Source organism: Tenrec ecaudatus, chromosome 5 (genome assembly GCF_050624435.1).
Source record: "Tenrec ecaudatus isolate mTenEca1 chromosome 5, mTenEca1.hap1, whole genome shotgun sequence".
NCBI lineage: Eukaryota > Metazoa > Chordata > Mammalia > Afrosoricida > Tenrecidae > Tenrec > Tenrec ecaudatus.
The window spans coordinates 174,125,601-174,133,764 of NC_134534.1; the positions used below are offsets into that span (position 1 = coordinate 174,125,601).

Consider the following 8,164-nt stretch of genomic DNA (forward strand, 5'->3'; position numbering starts at 1 on the left):
CCTTTTTTCCTCTGTCCTTCCATTCTTCCTTGTGTTAACCTTGCTATTGTTGCCAAGAGGAGCCTCAGGAGATAAGATGACTCAGTGTAATGTACCATCCTGGATGGAACTCCAGAACAGTAAAGGGTTATTAGGGAAAAAAACTAAGGCAATTCAATAAAGTATGAATTTTAGTTCAGAATATTGTATCAGTATTCATTCATCAGATAATAACACATGCTCCCTATCATAGGCCATTAGAGAGCTGCAAGTGTAGTATCTGTTCTTATCAGTTTAATGTCTGATACGTCCTCTAGCCAAGGACAATATATTAAATGGATTTTTGAAGTTAGGAGATGGAATAGGAGCTTGCTCTGTCCACTGCACGCATCGACCTGGTATTGCAGTACTTCTAGGCATGGTGCAAAAAAAGAAAGAAAGAGAGATGCAATCCCAAATAATGCACCATGTCTCAATCTAGTTGAAGTAATCACAACAACAATAATAGTAACAACAATAACCCAACTCAGTGGCATCAAGTTGATGCCAATTTATAGGGTCACTATGAGTCAGCATCGACTCAATGGCAGTGAGGTTTTAAAATTGTTTTTATCATTAAAGTGAGAGAAATCTCATTGCTTTGATTTGGAACTCTCTAGTGGCTAACGATAGCAAAAATATACGTATTTATTATCTGATGGCCCAACAGTGATACAATATTATCAACCTTATTGAGTTTCCATAGTTTCCCCCTAATGTCCCTTTTCTATTCCAGGGTTTCATCCAGGGACACTACACTGCATTTAGTCCTCCTGTCTCTTGCCTGTGACAGTTTCTCAGATGACTTGTTTTTGTTGACCCCAGCAGTTTTGAGGAGTGCAGGTCAGGTCTTTTGTATAATGGCCTCTCTTGGGGATTTGCCTGATGCTGTTCTGTGAGTCAGTACAAATGGCTTTGGGGAAGAAGACTGCAGAGATAAAGTGCCATTTTTACCACATCATATCAGGGCCACACACTAGCAACATATCTCTGAAAGTCCCTCGGATCAATCTTTTTTAAAAATGCGCTTATTAAAATAAATAAATGATGCTCTTATTGTGGCTCTCAGCATATTCTATGGCTTGCTGGGTAAAGTGGTTTCTCTTTGGTAGCAGCACAAAGGAAAAACATTGTCAACATAAAATATGATACAAATATAGGAGCTATCCCTGTAGATCTTTAAGGCTGTAATCATCATCATTATTTTTCTCTCTCTGCTGCAAGTTCTTCTGTTAAAAAATATTATCTGCGGGACTCAAAATAAGTCAGCTAAATAGCGTTCTGTTTAAACATATCTTCTGCTAATGGTGGCTGAAAACATATCACATGGCCTTTCTTACCTACTAGAAACACTGCTATCTGGAATGGTCCAGCATCTCCACTCTTGCAGCCTAAGAGATTTGTCAGAGTGGAGTCAGATCAGATGGAAGAAACCCTGGGCAGACAGCTGGAAAGTGTTCTATAACTGTAGCCTGCATCTGTCAGGTTCCCTTGTGGTTTAAACAGAAAGGGATTTATTACAGGGTATTTGTTGGCTTAAAGGATCATTGGGAGGACAAAAGAAACACACCATGTTTCGAAGATTCTATGAAGGACCACATTTCAACAGTGGGTGCTAGGGGAGCCATCGGTCCAGACAGCATCAGGTAGCCACCTTCAGAACTGGGAAGGCGCTTTTAAGCAGGTGGTGCCAGAACCATCCCAGTTCACTTATTCTCCACACCAGCAAATTGGAGCCTGCATCCCCAGTCTCTAACCCCATGTAACTCCGTTATACATTCATTAGCAAGAGCTACAGCCCACCGAGATCCCTAAGTGCCGGAAGCTTGTGCAACACCCTTTCCTATTGTAGTTTACTAAGTGAAAAGGCTCCCTAGAATGACCTTGGTGTAGAGAGTGAGCAAATCCAGACTCTGCCACATGGCCCTAACAATGTTGCTCCTCTGATGGATAGGGAAACCCACAAACAAGGTTTCCTAGGTGAGCCTGTTGACAGGAGAGTGCTGGGATATGCCAGAATGCAAGCTCCAAAAACTCATCACGAGAAGTTATCAGATTGGAGCTGATAGACTGAGTGAGTTACACCTCTAAAGCCTAAAATCCAGTCCTCAAAGGCAGGGTTGTCAGACTGGCAGCGGCCCGTGGCACGCATGCAGCCCCCAAGGTAATTTTTTGTGGTCCATGATGTTCTAAAATAAAATGGAAATGGAAAAATTATTATGAAGAGAACAGCGCTTAGGGGAGATGGAGGCAATACCGTACACACAATTCCCTCATTAACCCTTTAACCACTGAAGACAAGTATACACGTGGCCCAGTGCCTTTCCTGGGGGCCTGTGGCCCTGTCCAAACGCGCTGACTCAGTTCCGGCGATGTTTGGAAGGGATCTGTCTGCCACTGTCAGTGTCACGTAATGTAAACAGATCTCAATAGCAGAAAGGATACCCCAGCCCAGTCCAGATCAAGTCTCTGAGTCCGATATTAGCCCATTAATTTCTGTACTAGTCCAAAATGCCTTCTTCCGATTCATGCAGTCACACGCAATGATGCTGAATGCAGGAAGATCACAGGCCAGTGGGTGCAAAGTCTTGTGGATCCAGTGGCGGTGAAAGCATCTCAGCCCCACTGGGCTCCTTCAGCTCTCTGAGCATGGCTCTTCAACAGGAAAGGGAAGCAGAGAGAGAGGAAGTTCCCATAATCCTCATGAGGAGGCCACACCCACAAGGAGGCATCATCAGGTTACACTGAGTTATCAAGTATAATGAAATGATATAACGACCACAGTTAGTACCCAACTCTTACATGCGTTTGAGATGACTGACAATACCATGGCTTGGGTCAGGCACCCCTGAGTCCTCAAAGTGACATCTTTGCCCTTGAATATTTCCCAGAGGTCATATGTAGCAGATTTACCCCAAACAACATGTTCTTTGTGTCTGGGCTACTGCTTCCATGACCCTTCATTGTAGGTCTAAGGAGTAGGCTCCACTTCTACCCACCAAAATGTTTAATTTGCAGTTAAGGTAAGTTGTTGACATGATCTGTCCGCTTGGCCTCCCTAACCACATGACCTCACCGCACACCCTGAGAACCTGTGAAATAATTTGGCTTGTTTCCCCGACAGCTGTCTTGGGTCAGTTCAGTGAAGAGCAAAGTGACAAACGGTCATCAGAAGCCCCAGTCATGGAAGCACATCTCTGTTCACATGGGTCAACATGTAATACTGATTTTTTAAAAAGAATCATTTTTTACTGGGGGCTCAGACAACTCTTATCACAATCCATACATACATCCATTGTGTAAAGCACATTTGTACATTCATTGCCCTCATTATTCTCAAAATATTTGCTTTCCACTTAAGCCCTGGGCATCAGCTCCTCATTCCGCACCCCCTGCTCACCCCTCCCTCCTAAACCCTTGATACTTTATAAATTATTATTTTGTCATATCTTACACTGTCTGACGTCTCTCTTCACCCACTTTTCTGTTGTCCATCCCCCAGGGAGGAGGTTATATGTAGATCCCCATAATCGGTTCCTCTTTTGCACCCCACCCTCCCTCCATCTTCCTGGTATTGCCACTTTCACTGCTGGTCCTGAAGGAATCATCCTTCCCGAATTCTCTGTGTTTCCAGTTCCTATCTGTACCAATGTACATCCTCTGGTCTAGCCAGATTTGTATGGTAGAATTGGGATCATGATAATGTGGGGCGGGGGGAGGAAGCATTTAGGAACTAGAGGAAATTTGTATGTTTCATTGTTGCTACACTGCACCCTGACTGGCTCGTCTCCTCCCTGTGACACTTCTGTAAGGGGATGTCAAATTGTTTACAGATAGGCTTTGGGTCCCCAATCCACACTCCCCCTCATTCACAATGATATGATTTTTTTTGTTCTGATGATGCCTGATACCTGATCTCTTCCACACCTTGTGATCACATAGGCTGGTGTGCTTCTTCCATGTGGGCTTTGTTTCTTCTGAGCTAGATGGCTACTTGTTTATCCTCAAGTCTTTAAGATCCCAGACGTTATATCTTTTGATAGCTGGGCACCATCAGCTTTCTTCACCACGTTTGCTTATGCACCCGCTTTGTCTTCAGTGATCATATTGGGAAGGTGAACATCATGGAATGCCAGTTTAATAGAACAAAGTATTCTTTCATTGGGGGAATACTTGAGTGGAGGCCCAATGTCCATTTGCTATCTTAATGTTAAACCTATACATAGATGCACATAGATCTAGCTCCCTATCCTCATATATAAATATATTTACATATGTACATGCCTTCATTTAGACTTCTATATATGCCCTTTACCTCCTATTTCCTTTGACGTTCCTCTTGTCCCATGATCATGTTCAGGCTTAATTTGGGTTTCAGTAATTCCTCTTGGTTACATTACCCTTGGTCACACCTTACCCGGCCTCTTACACCCTCCTCACCACGGATTTGGATCACCAGTTGTTCCCTTGTCCCTGGGTTGGTTAACAGCACTACCTCTCCCCCCACCGCCCCCTCTCCCATGTCCCTATGGAACTGTTGGTCCAGTTGTTTACTCCTCCAGATTTTTCATCCAGCCTATCTTATTTAGACAGACCTGCAGAGATAATACCATGCACAAAAACAAGACAGATCAAAACCAAGCAACAAAAGAAAACACAACAACAAGCCAATGAAAAAAACCAACAAAAAACCCATAGCAACCAAAAAGAAAACCTTGTAGTTAGCTCAATGACTATTTGTTGGCCTTTTAGTAATGTTTTCCAGTTGAGTCTGATGGGGTGTCAAGCCCTGGCCCAAAGTCTATTTTTGTTATTCCCTGGGGACTTTGTTGCTCTGTTCGCCTTGCTGTTCTGTTGCACACCCTTAGTGTTTTGCCTTGGTGTGGTGGGGTCAGATTGGGCACAATTCCCACACTGTGTCTCCAGTGTTGTCCCTGTAGGGCTATGGGTAAGTGAGGGATGTCATGTCTCATAGTGGGACCGGCCATATGGTCTTCTCTGTGGATTGACTACACTGAGCAGGAATATCATCCTCAAGGCTTGGTGGGCCAGAATGTGCTCCACTCTCTCTTCCTCCCCCTTTCATTTGCTCCTGTGTACTCTGATCAGACATGTCCCTCTCCTTGAGCTGCAGCTTCAATGCTGTCCTCTGAAATAAATTCTTCTGGGTGGAGGCGCCACTGTCCACATAGTTGGGATTGGGGCCGGCCCCTCTATACTGATGGTTTTTAAAAAGCAGAATAGGAAATGGAGATACAGTGCAAGTAGAAGAGGTGTAACTGGAATGTTCCTTAAAAGCAAGATAGGCAAGACTTTGGGGTAACTCCTTTGGGCCTGTCGTCAGGAGAGGACATGGAAATGAGAGACTCCCTCCATGAGATGGACTGATGCTTAAGCTGTAACAGCAGGCCGGAGCATAGCGATAATGAAGACAGAGCAGAACCAGCTGACATTTCATTCCTTTCAGGGTCTACAAGAGGCAGACTTCATGCAAAGCAACCAAAAGCAACAACATACAGTACAAGGGCTAAGATGTAGTCATTTTGCTTATCAAAAATTTGATTAAGATGCTAATAAATTCAGATTTTTTTTCTCCTGAGGTTTCAAAAGCATACTGCAGAGTCTTTATTTCTTAAAAGAAATATTCCAGGGGTTCCTTGTTAGAATCATATTTGCCAGTTGATATCTTATTAGAAAATGGGACTCCCCCCGCCCAACAGTTTTATTCGCATGTAGTTTACATATCATGCGATTCAATAGTTCAATTATATGAAGGAGAATCCTACAGAAAATGGAACAATTTTGTGGAATGTATCTCCTAATAGGTTACATCCATTCTATTTGTTTTTTACAAAGTAAGGAGTTGAAGTTTTCTTCTCTGTCCATTACAGATATACAAACATTTCCAGTTGGAAAATTGTCTTAGGACTCAATCCTTGTACAAAAATATCTTACCACTTTTGCACATTGGGAAAATCAATAAATTGGGTGTACTTTAGCTCCATGAGCTGGTGCCAGGATTAGAAGTTAGTTTCCATGGCGATGAGAATAATTACATAGGGAGACATTAGGGACTTGGGGACCTATGGAGTCTCTTATGTTACCTCAGATACAAGTTGGTGAAAAGCAAGCATAGTAGAGGGCAAGGTAGAACATGGAATTGATAGGATTTGATAGCTAACAGAGTTGGGGTAAGGGGAAGTCAAAGTCAAGGCTGAGGCCAAGGCATCGGTGACTAAAAAGCCAGCATTGTTCACACACCTGTTACAGTATTCAAACCCAGCCCCATGGGCACTTTCATCAGATCCCATCCTCCTTGGCCAGGATATCACACATCAAGTTAACGACAAGGCTGGGATTAGCCCAAGTTTTCACAGATAAGCCAAGCCCCTCTTTAAGACCAAGTGCATCCTTGAGAAGGCCTTGAACATTCCATGGGGGAATCGTTCCCACCTCTTAAAAACTCCTCAGCCCCAGGTCCCCTTTCAGCCTCTTCCCTTCTGCTGCTCTTTTTTACTAATTCCTCCTGAAGCCGCTCCCCGGTACCGCGTATTATAAAGGATTTCTACTCCAACCACAAAGACCGCCCTTTAGCATGTCACCAAGGATGGTCCTATGGCTGAATGTAATACTGGGGTCCATTTTCAGTCTCCTCTTAAGTGACCCTCATTATCACTCAGTGGTGATGTCACTGCCTTTACTCACCTTCATTCCCTCCCCCAAACCTTGTATCATTGCCCTTTCCCCATCTTTTCTCCTCCCCTTGCCCTCTCTCCTCCCTCATTCTTTTTCCCCCCTCACCCTTTCTCTTTTGTCCCGCCTTCCCTCTAACCCCCTTCCCTTTCTCTTCCATCCTGTTCTTCTCCCAACCTCCTTACTTCTCTCTTCTCCATTCTCTCAGTCCCACTTCCATGGCAATCATTGTGTGGCTTTTCTTCTTTGCTCATCACTTCCTGCTCTGTTGGTTGGCAGATCCTCCTGAGAGCTCAGTCCCGGGCCACTCCCTCCATTCTCACTCCTTCGTGGATTTTTCCGTTGGAGTCAGCATGCTACCAAGGCCAAATGTATGTGAGCAGACTTCTTCTTTGAGCGCCAGGCTCCCATAGCCAGTGACCTCTGTTACATCTCTACTTGGCTAGACATTTTAATGTAACCTGAACCAAACTTTGCTGCTCATCTCTTCCCTCACCCACAATCAGTCCTCCTCCCAGGCATGTCCATTCCTAATGTCCACCACGACAGGAGTCATCCTTGACTCCTTTGTCGTCCCTTACCTGATGCATTAGCAAATTCTTCTGACTCCGCTCCCCAACTCCATGTCACACCCATCCATGCTGCAGTTCTCCATTTCCACTGATCCGTTCTACTCCAGGAAGCTTTTTGTCTTGCCAATTGCATAAGCCTCCAAACTTGGCACTCAGCTGGGTCTCTTGCTCCCTCACTGTCCTGCTCAATCCACTTTCTACTAAGTAACAGAAAAAAAAAATCATTGAGGAAGTAAATCTAACCATGCTCCTTTAAAAAAACATCTTAAAGGGTCATTGGTACTTGAAACATAATACAAAATGTCACGAATTTCCCCAGGTCCTAATGTGTTCTCTGCATCCTCACCTTGAACCTCTGTCTTTGACCCTCAATTCATCACACCCTCAGCGTCTTTGCAAATACCATTCCTTACACCCAGAATGCTCTTCCCTACGCTTTGGCCTGGCCATCTCCTATCCATCTTTCAAGCCCAAGTTTAAATGTCAGAGAATTGCCCCTAACTCTCTGCTTTCCCCGTCTGATCACATATATTTCCTCAGCATAGTCTGCTCTTCTTGGTAATGCTTATCAAAGCTTGAAATTTGTCCATTTATTTATGATGCACTTCTCTGTTTAGTGTCTATTCCCCCACATCATTGTGTGTGATCTATGAGTATTTTTCCTCATTGTTATATCTTATGACATAGTAGGAACTCAGAAATTGATTCACCGCAGGGCTCTGGGGATCTAAATCTATGACGTAGCACTCTGCAGTCTGTTTTGTTAGAACACAAAACTTAAACGACTGATGTGTAGGAGGAGTCTGCTATTCCAGAACCACCCTCCTCTTAATTAGAGATTCACATTTTCTTCCAAATGGTTGGTCTCTTGCTTCAATGGT

The 8,164-nt window shown here is 43.9% G+C and overlaps 1 non-coding gene across 1 annotated transcript; it reads left to right on the forward strand.

The window, feature by feature from the left end:
• Positions 1-225: 225 nt before the first annotated feature.
• Positions 226-411, forward strand: LOC142449412 (U2 spliceosomal RNA). Its single transcript, XR_012784602.1, has one exon. It is a non-coding gene; the product is annotated as a U2 spliceosomal RNA (small nuclear RNA).
• The last annotated feature ends 7,753 nt before the right edge of the window (positions 412-8,164 follow it).